Here is a 23,440-nt window from a genome sequence, read left to right on the forward strand (position 1 = left end):
TTTTGTGATCTATCAAGTTTTCTTTGTTGAAGGCAAAGAGTTGAAAGTATACTGAGTAAAGAATTGAACATAAAATGAATGAAAAAGGATTTCTCTGTTTCTGAGCAGTATAACAAAGCTGAAATAGGACCAATCATATGATATTTAATTTTAGAGCCTCCTTGTTTAGTTCAGTATACATGCTCAAGAAACAATTAGGAAAATTAAAATACTGTTAATTTTAATATATGTTTGGCAATACAGTGTTTTTTGATGAAATGCTTTCACACATTCTTTAAATGTATTTTTGAAAAATAATTTTGAAACTGCAGATTACACTCATCCAGTTTATAGAGAATATCTGCTATATACCCTAATTGGAAAACCAGTAGGCTAAATCAGAAAAGGTTTTGACTTTATGTACCTTAATTTAAAATGTTTTATTGCGGAGTTCCCATCACGATGCAGTGGTTAACAATCCGACTAGAAACCACGAGGTTTCAGGTTCAGTCCCTGAGCTTGCTCAGTGGGTTGACGATCCGACGTTGCTGTGAGCTGTGGTGTAGGTTGCAGACGCAGCTCGGATCCGTGTCACTGTAGCTCTGGTGTAAGCTGGTGGCTACAGTTCCGATTTGACCCCTAGCCTGGGAACCTCCATATGCCGAGAGAGTGGCCCTAGAAATGGCAAAAAAAAAAAAAGACGAAATGTTTTATTGCTAAAAAATGCTAATTATCATATGAGACATCAGGGAGTCCTGATGTTTTTACAGCGGAAATGTCAGAGATCACTAATCACAATTACAAATGCAGTAATAATAAAAAGTTTAAAACATTGAAAGAATTAACAAAATTTGACAGAGACATGAAATGAGCAAAAGCTATTAGAAAAATAATGCCCATAGACTTCAATATGTAAAATACATAATACATGCAAAGAGAAATTAATTGATGCATAACAAAAAAAGAAAAAGTTTTAACATTTTTATATATACCTCTGTGTAAACACCTCACTTTTTAATTCTGAGGTAGGTAGATGAAAGAGTAAATAGGTACATAGATAGATTTAGTAAGTATTGAGAGTATTCTGTGTATCGGGCTATGTCAGACACTAAAATTAGAGCAACAAACAAAACATGATTCTTGCCCTTAAGAATTTATAAACTGGAGTGCCGGTTGTGGCTCAGCAGTAATGAAAACCAACTAGTATCCACAAGGATGCGGGTTCAGTCCCTGGCCTAAAAAGAAAAAGATGTTACAGTTGCTACTGTTGCCCAGTTTTGTTCATCTTCAGCCTAGGGCTTTTTTTTCCTTTCAACCACAAAACCACACCTAAAAAGTAGAGATAATAGTATCTATGCATTCTCCTTTTTTTTTTTTTATGCTTGAAATGTACTCTTTATTTCTGAAATATTTTTCCTTTTCTCTGAGGATAACTAGATATCTATTTCTTTTTTATCCCCAAATGGTATTTTTACTTTTAGCTTTTTTATATTTTATTATAATTGACTTACAATGTCCTGTCAGTTTCTGCTGTACAGCAAAGTGACCCACATTATCCTCCATCTTTTTCTCACATTATCCTCCATCATGTTCCATCACAAATGACTATAGTTCCCTGTGCTATACAGGAGGATCTCATTGCTTATCCACTCCAGATGCAATAGTTTGCATCTACTAACCCCAAACTCCCAGTCCATCCCACTCCCTATCCCTCCCTCTTGGCAAGCACAAGTCTTCTCCATGTCCATGAGACTTTTTCTTTTTTGTAGATAGGTTCATCTGTGCCGTATATTAGATTCCACATGTAGGTGGTATCATATGGTATTTGTCTTTCTCTTTCTGATTTACTTCACTTAGTATGAGAGTTGCTAGCTCCATCCATGTTGCAGCAAATGGCATTATTTTATGCTTTTTTATGACTGAGTAGTATTTTCATTGTGTATATGTACCACATCTTCTAATCCATTCATCTGTCAGTGGACATTTAGATTGTTTCCATGTCTTGGCTATTGTGAATAGTGCTGCAGTGAACATAGGGGTGCATGTATCTTTTTCAATGAAAGTTTTGTCCAAATATTTACCCAGGAGTGGGATTGTTGGATAATGTGGTAGTTCCATATTAGTTTTCTCTGATGCCTCCATACTGTTTTCCATAGAGGTTATAACAATTTCCATTTCCACCAACAGTGCAGGAAGGTTCCCTTTTCTCCACACCCTCTTCTGCATTTGTTATTTGTACAATTATTAACAATAGCCATTTTGACCAGTGTGAGGTGGTACCTCATTTTAGTTTTGATTCACATTGCTCTAATAATTAGTGATGTTGAACATTTTTTCACGTGCCTGTTGGCCATCCATGTCTTCTTTGGAGAAATGTCTATGCAGGTCTTCTGCCCATTTTTCTTTTGCTGCTGAGTTGTATGAATTGTTTGTATATTTTGGGGATTAAGCCCTTGTCAGTTGTTTCTTTTGCAACTATTTTCTCCCATTCCATAGGTTGTCTTTTTTTTTTTTTTTTAATGGTTTCCTTTGCTCTGAAAAAGCCTGTCAGTTTTTGGTTTATTTTTGCTTTCATTTCTGTTGCTTTGAGAGAGTGACCTAAGTAAACATTTGTATGGTTGATATCAGAAAATGTTTTGCTTATGTTCTCTTCTAGGAGTTTTATGGTATGTTGTCTTATGCTTAAGTCTTTAAGCCATTTTGAGTTTATTTTTGTTCATGGTGTGAAGGTGTGTTCTAGTTTCATTGATTTACATGCAGCTGTCTAGTTTTCCCAGCACCAATTGCTGAAGAGACTGTTTTTTTCCCATTTTGTATTCTTGCCTTCTTTTTTAAAGATTAATTGACCATAGGTGTCTGGGTTTATTTCTAGACTCTATTCTGTTCCGTTGGTCTATATGTCTGTTTTTGTACCTGTATCACAATGTCTTAATTACTATAGCTTTGTAGTATTGTCTGAAGTCTGGGAGTTATGCCTCCTACTTTTTTTTTTTTTTTCCTTCAGGATTGTTTTGGTAATTCTGGGTCTTTTATGGTTCCATATACATTTTTGGATTGTTTAAGTTATGTGAAAAATGTCATGGGTAATTTGATAGGGATTGCATTGACTCTGTGGATTGTTTTTGGGTAGTATGGCCATTTTTAACAGTATTAATTCTGTTGATTCCAATCGAGGAGCATGGAATATCTTTCTCTTTCTTAGAATCCTCTTTATTTTCCTTGATTAATGTTTTATAGTTCTAAGCATGTAAGTACTTCACTTCCTTGGCCAGGTTTATTCCTAGGTATTTAATTTTGGGGGGAGTTTATTTTGAAAGGTATTGTAGTTTTGTATACTTTTTCTAATATTTCATTGTTAGTATACAGGAACACAACTGATTTCTGAATGTTAATCTTGTATCCTGCTACTTTGCTGAATTCCTTGATCAGTTCGAATAGTTTTTGTGTAGTCCTTAGGTTTTTCTATATATAATATCTATATATAATATGTCATCTGCATATAGTAACAGTTTTTCCTCTTCTGTTCCAATTTGGATACCTTTAATTCTTTTGTTTATATGATTGCTATGGCTAGGACTTCCAATACTGTGTTGAATAAAAGTGGTGAGAATGGGCATCCCTTATACTCTTTGATTATAGCCCCAGTTGCTGCACTTTTCTCCGAGGCTCTGAGGTCCCCCTCCATGTCAGCTGATCCCACGGCATATGGAGGTTCCCAGGCTAGGGGTCTAATTGGAGCTATGGCCACTGGCCTACGCCACAGTCACAGCAACGCAGGATCCTTAACCCACTGAGCGAGGCCAGGGAGCGAACCCTCAACCTCATGGTTCCTAGTCGGATTTGTTAACCACTGAGCCACAACAAGAACTTCCTATATAGGGGTTTTTTTTGGATATATTTGTGGGAGAAGATGAGCACCACATCTCACTCCTCTGCCATCTTGATGCCTAGATCATATCTATTCTCTTTATGTCACAGATTTGTTGTAAGGATAAAGTAAGGTAGTGCCCATGAAATCACCTTATAAACTCTTAACTTGCTGCCAGTGGAATTTATGATTAAATGCCTAAATGAAATATAGTTCTCTTTGCTGTCTAGAGCTGGTATATGTGGATCTTCCCTAATTGAAAGTCTTTTTTAGAGAAACACTTATATTCACCTTGAGAGGGAAAGAAGGTGAGAGAGAGTGAGCGTGTGTGTGTTGGGATGGGGGTATTGGAGGTTGTGTGGTACTGGGTAAGTGTCAATTAGGAATGTGTCATCACTAATTTTTTTCTTTCTTTCTTTTTTTTTTTTTTTTACCAAAAAGACAACACAAAGAACCATTGACAGAAAATTTAACGTTGAATGGTGATTAGAAGTAAAATTTGATTTCATTTTCTTGGACAATATCCTAAGGCAAAAGGCATCAGAAAACATAGACTTTAGAAATAATTATTGAGCCAAAAGAATAGATTCTGCATGGTTATTGAGGTAGAACTTTTCCTATTGAATATGTATGTGCTACACACACATTTTCTGTGGAGGGATGTTTAAAAAATGGTGAACTAAAAACCTTGTTCACACTCAGGAATCTGAGTCTTTTCGGAGAACTAGTCTACAAGAGTCACCATAGTAACAGCATTATTGGGGGTATTTTCAAGATTATTTCAAAGGTTATGTCCTATGCTGCATGATTTATAAAAATAGAGGCACAAGATTTATACCTAGAATCGTTTTTTAAAAGGGGAGGGAAGGGGTTTAGATCTACCTTAGGGAGAGTAAGTGTATTGCAGCTGGCCTTCATTCAAGTAAGAAAGAAACGCATGTTAAACATTTCAGTAAATTTTATTTTCCATCATTGATTTTAGAAACAAGGGAATTTAGTTCACAGCCTATCTCCATATTTTAAGAATTCGCATTTCATTACAAGCCTAAATTTGAAGCCAGTTCCTACAAGTTTTTGTTGGAATTGGGAGTGGAGGAGACAGGAAAATGTTTTAAATCGTTTTTGTGTCCTTGAGATTTCTTGGTCTTGGCAAGGAAAAGCGTGTTGGAGGTACAACAGTGAAAGAAAGCTATTGGGTTGTTATTTCTAATCCATTGATGAAGAGAAAGTACTTCATTAGATTTTGGTTTTAATTTACCACTCTAAAATATTTATAAATTCTTACTGAATTTTACTTTTTGCTATTCTCTGAATACACGGAAGAAAAAAAAACTTCTTGTAAAAATATTTCATGTTTTACTTCAGACGTTTTTGTTAGCATTTTGTTAGCATTTTCTACTAGACATTTAAAAATACTTGGAAAAAAATTTCTCTATTCACTTGAAAGCTTGAGTTCATTTATATTTATCTGCTTGGTTGTTTTTCAGTGCCCAGATCTCTTATATATCATCTAGATCCCCTCTTGTTTAACATTCTGTAAAGGGTGCTGTGCTCCCTAATGAGGATTCCTTAGCAGTAGTTCAGTGCCTTCAGGCCAAATAGTCATTTCATTGTTTTGGGTGGGCACACATAGTCCTGAAGTGCTTCCTCTCTGGGGGTATGGCCAGTTTGTTACCCTGTTCTACCCAGAATAATAGGCTTCTATGCCAGAATTTTTAAATTTTAGTCTTGTTTTACTATATTAGAAATGCTATTAAAAAAAAAAAAAAAAAAAAAAAAAAAAAAAAAAAAAAAAAAAACCTCTAGGGAAACTTTTGTTTCATTAACTTTTAAAGACATACAAAATTTTTTAAAACAATGTATTCGAATAAATGCTTTCATTTTGAACTTCCTGCTGAAAGTAGCTCAACTCTTTAACCCTTTTGAAATTTGTTACATTTTGCTGTAATTTCTCTGGCCTAATAATGTGGACAAGAGATCAGTTATTTTAGAATTCACCATTTGTCAGTATTGACTTAAATCCTGCTGATGTTATAAAGTCAAATGTGAGATATTGTTTGTTTCTGATTATTAATTTGACTTAATACTAATTCTTGAGTAGCTTTATCTGCTTGGATTTGTGCTGATTTTAAGTGGTTTTATAAATAGTATACTAACAATCCCATTTATATTTCACATAAAATTGCTTTTAAAATAATAATTATAGCTTTGAATAAGTTTTATTTTTTTGTAGTGTCTTTTTCACTTAAAAGAAAAAGCTTATCCTTATACCCTGATGCTACTTGTATTTTCTCTAATCGTGTTTGTTTTCTCAGTTGCCCTTACAGCAGATGTAATTTATTAGCATTTCTCTGTAAATTATGTTGCTTTTGAAACACTAATGCACAAAAATTTTAAGTTTAAAAACAATCTCTACTATTGTTTAGATATTGGTAGAGAATCTGTGATGTTTAAAAGAACAAATTCAAAATTACTTATGAATTCAACTTATGGAACAATATCTCTAATTGGAAAGGAATTTAAAAACCGTTATTTGCAAATAAAATTTTTAATTTTAATATATATTCTATTGTATATAACTTTACATGAGACTTACATGAGAAGTATAACCATCAAGGAAAGTTATAGTGTCTAGGTACTTCAGCAAAAAGAAAAGAGAAAAAAATAAGCAGGCAAATGAATTATAAATCCTTCAGTTCCTTCTCGGTATGTGTTACTCTAGGGAACATAAGTGGTAGATTATACATGAATCTCTTTTTTTCAGACTTTCGTAGTATGATACAGTAAGTGCTCTAAAATTTTACCTTTTAAAAAAATTTGAATAGGAGTTTCCGTTGTGGCACAGTGGAAACAAATCCGACTAGGAACCCAAGGTTGTGGGTTCGATCCCTGGCCTTGCTCAGTGAGTTAAGGAACTGTGGTGTAGGTCGCAAATGCGGCTTGAATCTGATGTTGCTGTGGCTCTGGCATAGGCCAGCGGCTACAGCTCTTATTAGACCCCTCGCCTGAGAACCCATATGCCATGGTTGCTGCCCTAAAAAAACAAAAAAAAGAAAGAAAAAATGAAAATACATGTACTCGAGGATCAAAATTAAATAAAATTGATCGTTTTTACTGCTTCATCAGGGACAAAAAAAAAATAAGTGTTCTAATCAGATATTGCATAATAAACCACCACAAAACTCAGCTTAAAACAGTAATAATTTATCCTTCTTTACATATTTCACATATATATGTGTGTGTATATATATATGTGTGTGTGTGTGTTTGTGTGTGTGTGTATGTATATGTATGTGTGTGTATGTGTATATATGACCCACAGATATAAAGGAGGAGATATACGTATCTTTGGGTCAACTGGAAATTGGTGGAACTAGGCTATGCTCAGCTGGATAGCACTGCCTCAGACCACTGTTACCACCAGGTTTTTGACTCTTCCCTGCCAACTGGGTTTGAGTTTATTACATGTTTGTTCATTTTGAGGCCCTGGCCAAAGGAACAGTAGTTATCCAAGAAAAAACTCTTCACATGGTACTAGCGGAAACAATTCCTATTACACAAACACATTTTAAGTCTGTGCTTGTTTCATATCTGGTAACCTCCCACTGGCCAAAGCAAGTCATATAGCCAGGCCTAAAGGAAGTCTAACCATTCTGAATAGCCAGAGCAAATTAGTAAACTTGGCATCAGTTGGGTAAGAGTCATGGGAGAAGGGAATGGATATTTTTCAAATGTCATTTAAACCCACAAAACAGAAAGGAGTTTTAACTGATATTTAAGTTGGAAAAAGATATAAACATAATTTTGAAGAATAAACAAACATGGCTAATAAACTCATGAAAAGTGTTCTACTTCACTAATAGCAAAAGAAGTGCAAACTGAAATAATTTAATCATACAAGTGATGATGCTCATGCTGGCATGGATCTAGAGAGATGAATACTCATTCTCTTGATTGAGTACGAATCGATAGGCAATTTGGGAATTCTGTCAAGGGTATTAAAATCATTCATACCTTTTGACCTAGTAAGTCTCATTCCATAACTATTTCCTAAGGAAGTAATTAGAGAAATGGGTAAAAACAAGTGTATATTCGCAGCATTATACAGTAAAAAACTAAATCTAATAAATGTCCAGCAATAGGAGTATAAATTAATTATAGTGACTGTATGGTACACGATTATTATATAATGGCTTGTCAAAAGTAAACAGCAGAAGGGTTCCCGTCGTGGCTCAGTGGTTAATGAATCTGGCTAGGAACCATGAGGTTGCGGGTTCGATCTCTGGCCTTGCTCAGTGGGTTAAGGATTGGGTGTTGCCGTGAGCTGTGGTGTAGGTTGCAGACATGGCTCGGATCTGGCATTGCTGTGGCTGTGGTGTAGGCTGGCAGCTACAGCTCCAGTTAGACCTCTAGCCTGGGAACCTCCATATGCCTTGGGTGCAGCCCTAGAAAAAGACAAAAATGATAATAATAATAATAAGTAAACAGCAGAAATTAGCACAACATTGTAAATCAGCTATAATTTTTTAAAAAGGAAAAAATTAAATTCATGAAAAAGTAACCCAAAGCACTTGCAAATAGTAGATAAAAAATAATATATTACTTAAAGTTAATAATTATTGAGTTTTTTATGGGCTGTTACTCTTTTAAGCATTTAACTAGGCTCATTTCTGACATATAGAATGGACAAGTGGGGATTTATAGCCAAGGAGCAGGGGGGGGAGAGACAGCGAGTGAAAAATAACTAAAAGGCAACATCAAGAGTAAGAGAGGATTCTGACTAAACTGACTTGACAGGACTTTTGCTGAAAACAGAACAGGGTGATCAGATGCGAAGGGTGGAGGATGAGGAATTTGGTGAGATATGGAGAATGATCAGCTTTTGAGGGTAAAGCGTTCCCTCTAAGCTGACTTAGCACAGTTCTTGCTACAACTAGATGATGCATGCTTGACAAGGACAAACACCAAGTTTTGAGATCTAGAGAGTTTAGCAGAAGCTGACTAGTCAAGAAGAGCCTTTGTCAAAGGTAATCACTTGATTGTCATTTTTTAGATGAAGAAATTGCAAATAGAGATTAAGTTACTTGCAAAGTTCTACAGCTATGAAGTGGAAGAACTTAGGTGATGAAACTGAATACAGACAGTATAGCTCCAAAGTCAAGTGGCAAGTAGATGACAAAGCTAGAATTCACACCCAGGTCTTATAATTATTTTTACTCTACTGCCTTCTAATGTTACAGATGATCTGAGCTCTTCCCAGAGGTAAAATGTTTAAACATGTGATAAACAAAGAAAGATCAGATAGTGTAGTGTGCTATCCCTACAAGTACCAAGTAGATTTGTGTTTGGCAAAGCACAAAGGTACACTGGGGGAGAACAACAATAATTTAAACTATACTTCTATGTGAATAGTTTCAGTTTGTGCTCCTTTGGTCCTAATGGCCACATCATAGAAAAGAAAAGACATTGCCAGGAACTGGCGATTTCACATTAACAGTTACATGCTTTGATTAGTAAGAGCAGTATTGAGTCAGCCCAACTATGTAATTAATTTCTCTTTGCCAGAAAATTGAAAATCATTCTTTTTTTTTTTTTTTTTTTGTCTTTTGTCTTTTCAGGGCCGCACCCACAGCATATGGAGGTTCCCAGGCTAGGGGTCTAATCAGAGCTGTAGCTGTCAGCTTATGCCACAGCCACAGCAACACCGGATCCTTAACCCACCGAGCAAGGCCAGGGATCGAACCCACAACCTCATGGTTACTGGTCAGATTCGTTTCCCCTATGCCACGACGGGAACTCCGAAAATCATTCTTGAGGGAAAATAAACACCAACATATTAATGCTGTTGCAAGTGATAGGAGAATGGTTTGACATGAATAATTTGCTTAGAGTTTTATTTTTTGTTAGTATCTTAAAACTCCCTTCCTAAGAAATACTAGCTAATTAAATATTTTTTGAAGCTGGGTGGTTATTTCCTTAGTATATATTTTTAATAAACATTCCAGCATGCTTCCTAAAATGTAGCAAATGAAATATAGAAAGATCAGTGAGCTAGTACTTAGTTTCATTGGCATTATTTTGAATGAGGTATAAAATATGATTTTAATTGAAATGTTTAGTGTGAAAGAAATTTTTCTTATAGTAAAAGCAGTATTTTCTTTACATACTGAAAAAATAGTGGAGTTCTCAGGTGATGCAGCGGATTGAGGATCCAGCATTGTCACTGCTATGGCTCAGGTCACTTCTGTGGCATGGATTCAATCCTCGGCCCAGGATTTTCTGCGTGCCAGGGGTGTGGCCAAAATGATTTTTTAAAAATAGTGCTCCTACTTAATAGGAGGGAAAATAAAGCATCTACCAACTATTTAAATATCACGTTGATGTGTTGCATTTCTGTTTCCTCATATGGGATTCTCAGGGCTCTCGGTAAATACTTTTTTGTTGCCTCTAAATAATACCCTAGAGCATGTTTCTTTTAAAGGTTAATTATAATTATTCCGTAGGAAAATGAAAAGAAAGTAAGAATAGTAAAACTTTTTAGGAGTTCCCATCATGGCTCAGCAGGTTAAGAGCCCAACTAGTATCCATGAGGATGAGGGTTTGATCCGTGGCCTCACTTAGTGGGTTAAGGATCTGGCATTGCTCTAAGCTGTGGTGTAGGTCACAGATGCGGCTCGAATCCCAAGTTGCTGTGGCTGTGGTGTAGGCTGGCAGCTGCAGCTCCAATTTGATCCGTAGCCTGGGAACTTTCACATGCTGTGGGTGCAGCCCTAAAAAAAAAAAAAAAACTTTTTAAAGTATAAGTAAAAATAACATTTATAGATAATATGGTTGTCCAGTGCTCACACCTTATTTGCCCTTTTATGAATTTTATGGTGCGTGTACAATTCTTTTGTAAACAGGAAAATATTCATTTAAAGAATGAAAAAGAATTGGCCTAGCCTGTCTTTCTAAGGCTCCTTCAGCTCTTTATATTGTCATTCTAATGGAGCTGTTTGCCAGTATGTAGCATCTTGGCACACATTATTTCATTTTGAACCTGATATTACCTTGGAGAGAAAGTAGGTATTACTATTTTTTTTAATATATCGGGAAGTTTAATTGCTTGGGTCACATGGAAGTAAGTAGCAAAACCAGAATCCTAAGTCTGAATCCATTCCTTGTTCTACTCTAAAAAGTTACTTCCTGAGTTCCTGTGGTGGCGCAGTGGTTAACAAATCCAACAAGGAACCATGAGGTTGCAGGTTCGATCCTTGCCCTTGCTCAGGGGGTTAAACAATCCAGCGTTGCCGTGAGCTGTGGTGTAGGTCGCAGACACGGCTCGGATCCTGCGCTGCTGTGGCTCTGGCGTAGGCTGGCGGCTACAGCTCCGATCAGACCCCTAGCCTGGGAACCTCCGTATGCCATGGATGTGGCCCTAGAAATGGCGAAAAGACAAAAAAAAAAAAAAGATAAAAAGTTATTTCCAACAAGGCAGCAAAATGTAATGCCATGTCTCTCAAACTTTGGTATATGTATGAATAACCATTGATTATTACTTAAAAATGAATAATCTTGGGCCCACTTTCATTCTAATTCAGTAGGATTAGGGTGATGATCCAGAAATTTACATTTTTAATATGTACCTCCTATAGTAGTGCTTCTACTAAAGATAATTCACTGACCACACTTAAGTAAACACTAGTAGAAAGTAGAGAAGGAGATGGTAAACAAATGTGGTGTTAAACAAATATGGAAACATCTGGGTTTGCATACTGTTTCTTCTTACTGTACTATTTGCAAGGTCTTAGACAGTCATGCAGTATATGGTAGAGAGGTAGTAGAACATAGTGAATGAGGCCATGGGTTTTGGATCACATGCGCCTTGGACATGTTACCTGATAACAGAGTCCCCACTTCATAAGAAAGCTTTAAGAAAGTATGTGTTAATAAGTTCCTTAGAGAGGAATGAGAGAGCAGGGCAGAAACAGACCGGAAGTGTAACTCTAATGAAAGTCTCAACATACACACACACACACACACACACACACACACACACACACACACTCACCAAGAAAGAAGTACCGAGGGTTCTTTTCTGACAAAAGGATTTTATGTTTTCCCATCAGCTTGTATTCTGCTTAAAGTCATTAGAGATTAAACTTTTTATTTTTAACTAAGTCTCAAAGTAGATTGATACTGTGATTGATGAGATGGTCCCTAGCTTCAGTATTCGAATAGGTGTTTCAGAAGTACTGGTAAAGTTTAGGATGATGAAGGTTTTACTCTGTTTCTAATATCCAACTTGAAAGAAAAGGCATCAAGTGAAGGTTTCTATAAAAAGGCAATACAGTCTAGGACTCTGAGATTTCAGATGGCTTTTTTTAGATCTGGTATGTTATACTAGTTTAGAGTATTGGCAGGTTGTGTGGAAAATGGTGGAAAAGATTTTGGCTTCCATCTTTTTTTGTGCTTGCTTGCTGTTATATATATTCTTACTGCTACCTTTTTAGATGTGTTAATTAATCATAATATGGAATATATATTGTTATTTTTTATTCAACTCTTATTAACTGTACCCTGCTATTATGACTGCTTAAATCTTATACAATCTTGTTTCCATTTCTCATTGGCTATAATTTTAGCTTGTGTTTATGATTTAATTTTTTCCAGTTTAATTAAGAAAAACATTCCAATATATAGGAATGTAGTACTTGAAACTTTTTTTTTTCTTTTTTGTCTTTTTAGGGCTTCACCTACGGCATATGGAGGTTTCCAGGCTAGGGGTCAAATCAGAGCTACAGCTACCAGCCTGCACCACAGCTACAGCAATGCTAGATTCAAGCCACATCTGCAACCTACACCACAGCTCATGGCACTGCTTGATCTTTAACCCACTGAGTGAGGCCAGTGATTGAACCTGTGACCTCATGGATACTAGTCAGGTTGATTTCCATGGAGCCATGATGGGAACTGCTTGAAGATTTTTTTTTTTTTTCCCCCACTGTACAGCAAGGGGGTCAGGTTATCCTTACATGTATACATTACAATTACATTTTCCCCCCAGCTGCTTGAAGATTTTTTAGTAGCCTCATAAAATAAACACTAGAGACAATGTCAAAAGCTTTTAAGAGTTCCCTGGTGGCCCCATGGGTTAAGGATCCAGCATTGTCACTGGCTGTGGCATGGATTTGGTCCCTGGCCCAGACACTTCCACATGCCATGGGCATGACCAAAACAAACAAACAAACAAAAACTTTAAGCACCCTTATGTTTTTTGGTCAGTAGCATTCCATGCAGTTAAGTAAGTGAAACTGTGTCTCTTTGCAGGTGAAAAGGCAGGAACACATAATTTTATCTGTTCCAGAGTTTATTTAATTATATTCCTAAAGGAGTAAGGAAAGGCAGAAGTCAGTCTTTAATAAAATAACTGAATAGATCATTTTGTTATTTAAGAGCCAGTAAATAAGGATCTATACAGATGGTAAACTGAATATAAGTACAATATAATAATTGAATTGCCTTCTTGATTACATTCGTACATCTGTTTTATTCAACATTTACCAAACACCTACAGACTGTGCCATATGATAGGCCTACATAGGTGAGCACAACATATCTTTTATTTTTAATTTTTATTTTTTATTGAAGTATAGTTGGTTTACAATGTTTCAGGTATACAATAAAGTAGTTCAGTTATGTGTGTGTGTACATATATATACATATATGTATATACTTTTTCAGATTTTGTTCCATTTTGGATATTACAAGATACTGAATATAGTTCCCTGAATATGGGTCCTTGTTGTTTATCTGTTTTATGGATAATAGTGTGTATCTGTTAATCCCAGATCCTTAATTTGCCCTTCCCCCACCTTTTACCTTTGGTAACCATTAGTTTGTTTTCTATGTCTATGCATCTGTTTCTGTTTTGTAAATAAAGTCTTTTTTATTTTTTTTAGATTCCACATATAAATAATGTCAATATGATATTTGTTTCTTTCTGGCTTACTTTACTTAGTATGTTAATCTCTGGGTCTATCCATGTTGCGACAAATGGCATTATTTCAATCTTCTTATGGCTGGCTAATATTCCATTGTATTTAAAAGAACACAGCCTATCTTACCTTTAAGACATTCTCTTGGAGTTCATAGTTTAGTAAGGGACAATAACAGATTAAAGTAAACATGAAAGGTGTGATGATACTGTATTATCACTATTGTATAGGGTACCAAAGTGGTTTAGATGAGACAGTGAATTCAGCGAAGGTTTTGAGGAAGAGCAAAATTTTCTTTTTTTAATTAACTTTTTATTTTGAGATAATTATAGATACCCATGTAGTTGTTAGAAGTAATACAGAGATTGCATATACTCTTCACACAGTTTCTCAATGGTAACATATTACAGAAGTAATAGTACAGTGTCACAACCAGGATATTGACCTTGATACAGTCCCAATACAGAACAATTTCAGCCCCAAAGTGTTGCTTTTTTCATATTCACACCCTCTTCCCTACTGCCCCCACTTTCTCCCTAGCTCCTGACAACCACAACCATGTTCTGTTTTTGGTAGTTCTGTCATGTTATAGAAATGAGATCATATAGTCCTATAAAGTTTTTGAGATCTGCTTTTTTTCACTCTGCATAATTTTAAGGAGATTCATCTAGGTTGTGTAAATCAGTACATTTGTTCCTTTTTATTGCTGAGTAGTATTCTGTAGTATGGATAGTTTAACCATTCACTCCCTAAATGATATTTGTGTTGTTTCCAGTTTGGGCTGTTATGAATATAAGTTCTATAAACATCCATGTACAGGCTTTGGTGAATATAAATCATCATTTCTCTGTAATAAATGCTCAAGAGTGCAGTTGCTTGGTAGTTTAGTAGCTGCATGTTTAGTTTATGTAAAAACTGCCAAACCGTTTACAAAATGCTGTACCTTTTTTAAAAAAAAAAATTTTTTTTTAGGGCTATACCTGTGGCATATGGAAGTTCCCATGCTAGGGGTCAAATTGGAGCTGCAGCTGCCGGCTTCACCACAGCCATAGCAACACAGGATCTTAGCCACATCTGTGACCTATACCACAGCTCACAGCAATGCCAAATCCTTAACCCAGTGAGTGAGGCCAGGGATTGAACCCATGTCCTCATGGATACTAGTTGGATTCTTAACCCGCTACACTGCCAGGGAACTCCAGCTGTACCGTTTTATATTCTCGTCAGCAATGTATGAGTGGTCTAGTTTCCCTAGATCCTCTCCAGCTTTTGATGATGTCACTCTATTTTAGCCATTCTTTTAGGTGTGTAATGATACCTCATTGTGGTTTTAATTCTCTTGAAAATCTTTTCATATGCCTGTTTGCCATCTGTATATCCTCTTCAGTGAAATGCCTGTTTGTGTCTTTTGCCCATTTTCTAATTAGATTGTTCCCTGTTTTATTGCTCAGTTTTTAGAGTTTTTTATACATTTAAGATACTTGTCCTTTATTGGATAATATTTACATATGTTTTCTTCCAGTCATTAGCTTATCTTTTTTAAATTTTTTGGCCACACCCATGGCATATGGAAGTTCCTGGGCCAGGGATTGAACCCACACTGCAATTGTGGCCTGTACCACAGGTCCTTAACCTGCTGTGCCACAAGGGAACTTCCTAGCTTATCTTTTTCTAAATATTAATGGACTTGTTTTTTTAATACAGTTTTAGATTTACAGAATAAATGAGTAGATAATAGGACTCCTTATATCTGCCCCACCCCCACCCCACTGTCACAAAATTTCCCCTATTATTAATACCTTGCATTAGTGTGGTGCATTTGTTATAATCAGTGAGCCAATATGAATAAATTGTTATTAACTGTAGTCCATAGATTACATTAGGATTCAGTCTTTGTACTGTACAGTTCTGTGAGATTTGACAAATGCGTAGTGACATGTATTCCCCATTACAGTTTCATGTAGAATAGTTTCCTTATCCTAAAAATCCTCTGTCTACACCTTTTTATTCCTCTACTTCCTCCCTGTGAGCAACCACTGATTTTTTACTAACTCTATAGATTTGCCTTTGCCAAAATATCATATAGCTGGAACCAATAGCAGATGGCCTTTCCAGACTAACTTCTTTTACTCAGCAGTAGGCATTTAAGGTTTTTCCAGTGTCTTTTTCTGGCTTGACAGTTCATTTCTTTTTACTGCTGAATAATACTTTATTACATGGATGTACCAGTTTGCTCATCTCTTCACTAGAGAGACATCTTGGTCATTTCAAATTTTTGGCAATTTTTGGAGTTCCCATTGTTGCTTAGAGGTAACAAACCTGACTAGCATCCATGAGGACAAGGGTTCGATCCCTGGCCTCACTCAATGAGTTAAGGATCCAGTGTTGCCGTGAGCTGCAGTGGAAGTCACAGACGCAGCTCAGATCTGGTGTTGCTGTGGCTGTGGCGTAGGCCAGCAGCTGCAGCTCCAATTCGACCCCAAGCCTGGGAACCTCCATATGTCACAGGTGTGGCCCTAGAAAGGAAAAACAAAACAAAAAAACCCACAAATTTTTGGCAATTTTAAATAAATCTGCTGTAGGTGTCCATGTGCTGGGGTTTGGGGATGATTGCTGTGTTTTGATTTTTGGTTTTTTGGGTCTATTGGCTATGCCTAAGACATGTGAAGTTTCCTGAGCGAAGGATTGAACCTGCACCATGGCAGTGACCCAAGTCACTCCAGTGACAAAGCCAGATACTTAATCCTCAGTGCCGTAAGAGAACTCCGTATGCTGGTTTCCGTGTGGTCATTACTTTTTAACTCAGCTTAGCCTAGGAGTATAATTGCTGGATCTTACAGTAGAACTCCTTTTAGCCTTTAAGGAGCTGCCAAACTGTCTCTCAAAGTGGCTGAAGCATATTGCATTCTACCAGCAATGAACAAGCATTCCTGCTGCTCTACATCCTTGTTATCATTTGATATTGTCAGTTTTTTGGATTTTAGCCACTCTAATAGTTGCATAGTGGTATCTTATTACTGTTTTAATTTGCATTTCCCCAGTGACATATGATATTGAGCATATCTTCATATGCTTATTTGCCATCCATGTATGTTCTTTGATAAGATGTGTTCAGACCTCTTAACCATTTTTAAATTAGGTTGTTTTGTTATTATTAGGTTTTAAGAGTTCTCTGTATATTTTGGATACAAGTTATTGTGTAATATTAGCAAATATATTCTCCACATCTGCAGCTTGTCTTTTCGTCCTCTTAACATGGTCTTTCACAAAACAGAAGCTTTTAACTGTAATGAAGTCAAGCTTATCATTTCTTTTTCTTTTATGGACCATGCCTTTGGTTTCAAGTCTTAAGAGCTTTTTGCCTAGCCCTAGATCCTGTAGGCTTCTCTATTATTTCCTAAGAGTCTTATAGTTTTATGTCTTATGTTTAAATTCATGATTGAGTTTGTTTTGTATAAGGTGTGAGATAGGTTGAAGTTCGTATTTTGCCTATGGATGTCCAGTTGCTCCAATACCTTTAGTTGAAAGAGTTGCCTTTCCCCTATTAAATTGCTTTTGTGCTTCTGTCAAAAATTAGTTAGGAATGTTTCTGTGGATCTGTTTTTGAATTCTCTATTTTGTTCCACTGACCATGTATCTATCCTTTGCCAATACCACACAATCTTAATTACTGCAGCTGTATAATAATTTTTTTTTTTTTTTTTTAGCTCTTTAGGGCCCCACCTGTGGCATATGCAGGTTCCCAGGCTAGGGGTCAAATCAGCTGCCGGCCTATGCCACAGCCACAGTAACGCCAGATCCTTAACTCACTGAGCAAGACCAGGGATTAAACCCACAACCTCAAGGTTCCTAGTCGGATTCATTTCCGCCGTGCCACAGATGGGAACTCCTATATAATAAATCTTTATCCTCCTACTTTATTACTCTTTTTCAAAAAAGTTTTAGCTATTCTAGTTCTTTCGCCTTTCTGTATGAATTTTAGAATAGTACTGTCTATGTGTACAAAAAAATCTTGCTACAATTTCAGTAAGAATTGTATTAAACCTGTATATCAGTTTGGGGAGAATTGACCTCTCTTGATTTCTCTCATCAACATTTTTTATTTTTCAGTGTACAAATTTCTGACTTTTTTTGAGCAATTGGGGCTTGTTTTGTTTTGTTTTTTGTGTGTGTGGTGGGTTTTTTTGCTTTTTAGGGCCGCACCCAAGACAATGGAAATTCCCAGGTTAGGGGTCAAATCGGAGCTACAACTGCCTGCCTACGCTACAGCAACACAGGATCTGAGCTGCATCTGTGGCCTACACCACAGCTCATGGTAATGCCAAATCCTTAACCCAATGAGCGGGGCCAGGGATTGAACCCGGACGCTTGTGGATGCTAGTTGGATTCATTTACACTGTGCCACAATGGGAACTACATTTTTAAGTAATTGTAAAGGATGATATTGTATTGTTAAATTTTGGTGTCTGTGTGTTCATTGCTAGTATATAAAAATACAGTTGATTTTTTGTGTGTTTGTCTTTTATCCTGAAGCCATGCTGAGTTCATTCATCCAAGGAGGGTTTTTTGCCAAAGAAGGCATTAGCCATGTAAACAGTCATCATCTGCAGAAAGGGACAGTTTTATTTCTTCCTTTCCAATTTCTATGCCTTTTACTTCCTTTTGGTTCTTTTGTTTGTTCTTTCATTTTGTTTTGGGGGATTATGGGTTTTGTTTTTTTTTTAACCTTATTACATTGGCTCGAGCTTCCAATGCTATATTGAATAAGATTGGTAAGAGCAGATACCCTTGCTTGTTTCTAATCTTAGGGGGGAGCTAAAAAGCATTCAGTTTTTTACCAGTAAGTATAATAAATAAAATTTCCTCAGTTAATGCGGTAGGGTTTTTGTTGAGGAAGCTTTATTAAGTTTTGTTGAGGAAGTTCCTCTCTATTCCTTTTTTCTGAGAGGTTGTTTTTTTTTTTTTTTTTAATCATGTTGGGTGTTGATTTTTTTTCAAGTGCTTTGCCTAGTGTATAAAATGATCATGTCATTTTTCATCTAATGTTTTAGCTCATTAAAATGTTGAATTAGGAGTTCCTGTCATGGCTCAGAGGAAAATGAATCTGACTAGCATCCATGAGAACGAAGGTTTGATTCGTGCCCTCACTCCATGGGTTAAGGATCCGGTGTTGCCGTGACTGTGGTGTAGTTTGCAGATGCAGCTTAGATCTGGTATTTCAGTGCCTGTGGCATAGGCCAGCAGCTACAGCTCAGATTGGACCCTTAGCTTGGGAACCTCCATGTGACATGGGTGCACAGCCCTAAAAAGACAAAAATAAATAAATAAATAAGATGTTGAATTACATTATTAATTTTTGAATATTGAAACAGCATTTAACATCTCTGGAATAAACCCCACTTGGTCATGGTGAATAATTCTTCCTATATGTTGCTGAATTCAATTTGCTAATATCTTGTCAAGGGTTTTTATGTTTTTGTTCACAAGGGATATTGGTCTTTACTTTTTGTGTACTGTCTTTGGTTTTGGTATAGATGTAAAACTAATTTCATAAAAAATTGGGAAGTTTTATCACTTCTAATTTGTGGAAGATTTCTTTAAAAGTTTGGTAGAATTCTCAAGTGAAAATTCTCTTGGGTCTGGAGATTTATTTGGGAGTAGTTTTTAAGTTGTAAATTCAGTTTCCTTGGTAATTATAAGACTGTTCAAATTATGTATTTCAAAATGGGTGAGTTGTGATAGTCTTTATTTTTTGAGGAATTTGGTCCATTTCATCTAAATTTATGGGTATAGAGTTATCTATAGTATTCCCTTATTATCCTTTTGATGTCTTTAGGATTGGTAGTGATAATTCTGTTTCATTCCTGATATTGGTAATATTGCTGAGAGGGAAATGCACACAGCATTATACATATAATTATATACAGAACTGCATACATGAGAAAAGAGAAAAAGTCTCAAGTCAATAATCTAAGAACTTACCTCAAGAACCTAGAAAAAGAAAAGCAAAATAAATCCAAACAAAGCAAGCAGAAGGAAGGAAATAATAAAGCTAAGCACGGAAATCAATGAAATTGAAAAAGAAAACAGGGAAAAAATGAAACAAAAAACTGGTTCCTTGAAAAGATCAATAAAATGACAACCCTCTAGTATAGCTGACAAAGAACAGAGAACAGAGAAGAAGACATATATTACCAATATCAGGTAGAAACAGATAGAAAATAACAGAAAGAAAGAAAATAACAAAGGAAGGAGCCTAAGAACTTCAAGACAGAAGAAAGAACCCAGTGAGAAAAAATACGGATAAATATAACACGCTTTTCTTTTCTTCTTGAGTTTTCCAAAGAATGCTTGACAGCTGAGGCAAAAATTATAACACTGTTTGACATGGTTCTAAATTAATGGAGAAAATACTTAAAACCATTACATTATAAATGAAGGAGGGTAAAGAGATAAGGATCTGGCATTGCCACAAGCTGCAGCAAAGGTTGCAAATGCAGCTCGGATCTGGTGATGCTGTGGCTGTGGCATAGGCCAGCAGCTGCAGCTCTAATTCGACCCCTAGCCCAGGAACTTCCATATACCATGGGTATGGTCATAAAAAGAAAAAACAAAAACACATAGTTTTTAATCCCTTTGGCTAGTCTCTTTTAATTGATATATTTACATCATTGACATTTAATGAAAAAAATTTTTTTTCTTTTTAGGGCCTACCCCACAGCATATGGAAGTTCTCAGGAAAGGGGTCGAATTGGAGCTACAGCTGCTGGCCTATGCCATAGCCACAGCAATACCAGATCCAAGCTGCATCTGCAGCCTACACTGCAGTTCACAGCAACATCAGATCCTTAACCCACTGAGCAGAGCTAGTGGTCAAACGCACATCCTCATGGATAATAGTCAGTTCATTAGTGCTGAGCCACAATGGGAACTCCTAATAAAATTATCGATAGGTTAGAATTTAAGTATGCCATTTTCTTTTCTGGCTTTCTCTGTTTTTACTTGAATATTTTAAAATTTCCATTGTTATTATCTATGACATTTTTTACCTTCTCTCTTTATATAGCTTTTTTAGTGGTTGGTCTCAGTATTATGTTATATATATGCATAACTTAGCACAATGTCCTAGTGTCATCATTTTACCAGTTTGCGTGACTTATAAAAACTTTATATCTAAACTTTATACCTCCCTTTATATCTCTTTACCCTCCTTCATTTATAATGTAATGGTTTTAAGTATTTTCTCCATTAATTTAGAACCATGTCAAACAGTGTTATAATTTTTGCCTCAGCTGTCAAGCATTCTTTGGAAAACTCAAGAAGAAAAGAAAAGCGTGTTATATTTATCCGTATTTTTTCTCACTGGGTTCTTTCTTCTGTCTTGAAGTTCTTAGGCTCCTTCCTTTGTTATTTTCTTTCTGTTGAGAGAATTCAACAGTTCTTTTCTTTTAGAAAACTGTTCTCTTAGTTTTCATTTATCTGAGAGCGTTCTGATTTCCCCTTCATTTTTTGAATGATACTGAGTATAGTATAGACATTGGGTTATTCTCTTGCAGCACAGCAAGTTAAAGATCTGGCATTGTCAAGGTAGCCGTTTGGATCACTGCTGTGGCACAGGTTGGATCCCTGGCTCAGGAACTTCCACATGCCATGGGCATGGCCCTCCCTGCCAAAAAAAGAGAATCTGTATACCTTCAGTATAAGATATGAGTTTAGGAGTTCCCTTCGTAACTCAGCAGTTAACAAACCCAACTAGGATCCATGAGAATGCAGGTTCAATCCCTGGCCTTGTTCAGTGGGTTAAGGATCCAGCGTTGCTGTGAGCTGTATTGTAAGTCACAGACATGGCTCGGAGCCCACATTGCTGTGGCTGTGGCGTAGACCAGCAGCTGTAGCTCCAATTCAACCCCTAGCCTGGGAACTTCCATGTGCTGTGGGTGTGGCCCTAAAAAGCAACAACAGCAGCAACAAAATGTGGGCTTATAGTTCTTTTTTTTCCAGCACTTGACAGATTTTGTGCTACTTCCTACTGGCCTCCAAAAGATTTCTTCTGAGAAATCTGCTATCACTCACATTGTTATAACCCTGTCTGTTAAAGTGTTGGGTTTTTTTTTTGGCTGCTTTCAAGGGTTTTATCTTTTGTCTTTAGGGTTTGGGGTAGGGGGGCAGTTGTTTTTTTGTTTGGCCACACCCATGGCATGTGGAAGGTCCCAGGCCAGGGATCAAACCTGCACCACAGCAGTGGCAACACCAGATCCTTAACCCGCTGAGCCACCAGGGAGCTCCAATCTTTATCTTTAGTTTTCAGAAGTTTAATTATTTTGTGTTTTGGCATAGTTTCTTGGGTTTGTTTATTTGAGATTTGCTCAGCTTCTTTAATCTGTAGGTGTATGTCTCTTACCAAACTTGAAGAGTTGTCAGCCATTATTTCTTCAAGTACTTTTTCAGCTCCTCCCTATTCTTTCCCTCTGGGCTCTATTGACACAAATATTAGATCTTTTTTTTTTTTTTTTTTTTTTAACAGTTGCACAGGTCCCTGAGTCTCTTTTCTTTCATCTTTTTTTTTTTTTTTTTCAATTTTCTTTCTGTTGTTCAGATTAGGTAATTTCTATTCACCTATTTTCCAGGTTGTAGACTCTTTCCTCCGTCATCTCTATTCTGCTGTTAACACCATTCATTAAGCTTATTTTGGTTATTGTATTTTTCAGTTCTCACATTCCTCTTGGTTTTTATTTGTGTCTTTTATTTCTTTTCGTTCTTTCTTTTTTTTTTTTTTTTTTCCTTTTTTTTTGGCCATGCCTGTAACATATGGAGGTTCCTGGGCTAGGGATCAAATCGGAGCTGCAGCTACAGGCCTACACCACAGCCACAGCAATACGGGATCCTAGCTGCATCTGCAACCAACAGCACACTTGTGGCAACTCCAAGTCCTTAACCCACCGAGTGAGGCCAGAGATCGAACCCACATCCTCAGAGAGATAGCATTGGATGCTTGACCCACTGAGCCACAGAGAGGATTCCCATCTTCTATTTCTTTGCTGAGATTTGCTATTCTCTGTTGAGGCTCTCTATTTTTTCATTGTTTCAAGCTTTTTAAAGCATTTAAATGCTTTTGAAAGCATTTTAGTCAAACAATTGCAACTCCTCTGTCCTTTCATTTTGTGCATCTACTGATTGACTTTTTTTTTTTTTTTTTGCTTTTTTTTAATTTTCTTTCTTTTTTTTAGGGCCACACTCGTGGCATATGAAAGTTCCCAGGCTAGGGATTGAATCAGAGCTATAGCTGCCATCCTACACCACAGCCACAGCAACACCAGATCAAGCCATGTCTGCAACCTACAGCTCAGCTTATGGTAATATCAGATCCTTAACCCACTGAGTAAGGCCAGAGATCAAACCTGCTTCCTCATGGATACTAGGCGGGTTCATTACCACTGAGCCACAGTGGGAACTCCCCTGATTAACTTTTTTTCATTCAGTTTGAGATCTTCCTGGTTCATCCTTGACTCTATCTTTTATCTCATCTTCACAGTTCACCAATTCCTGACAACGTTAGTCCCTAAATATTGCTCGGTTTTTGCCTGACCTCTCTGTACCTCATGCCTGTACTCAATTC

At 36.6% G+C, this 23,440-nt stretch overlaps 1 protein-coding gene across 4 annotated transcripts in view; it reads left to right on the forward strand.

Moving 5' to 3' along the window:
• The window catches only part of XPR1 (xenotropic and polytropic retrovirus receptor 1), a 223,780-nt gene that overhangs the window by 172,661 nt on the left and 27,679 nt on the right, over window positions 1-23,440 (forward strand). For 2 of the 4 annotated variants that reach the window (XR_014816378.1, XR_014816380.1), the window contains exon 12: window positions 535-949. The exons of 1 other annotated variant lie outside the window; for it this stretch is intronic. The gene's annotated coding sequence lies outside the window, so the exon portion shown is untranslated. Of the gene's footprint in view, window positions 1-497; window positions 950-23,440 lie in introns of those variants that run through there. One more of the 4 variants, XR_014816379.1, reaches the window with a different exon arrangement.

Source organism: Sus scrofa, chromosome 9 (assembly GCF_054392235.1).
Source record: "Sus scrofa isolate SSC_HxYL_T2T_F1_AM1 chromosome 9, Sscrofa_HxYL_maternal_Yorkshire_Landrace_v2.0, whole genome shotgun sequence".
Classification (NCBI taxonomy): Eukaryota; Metazoa; Chordata; class Mammalia; order Artiodactyla; family Suidae; genus Sus; species Sus scrofa.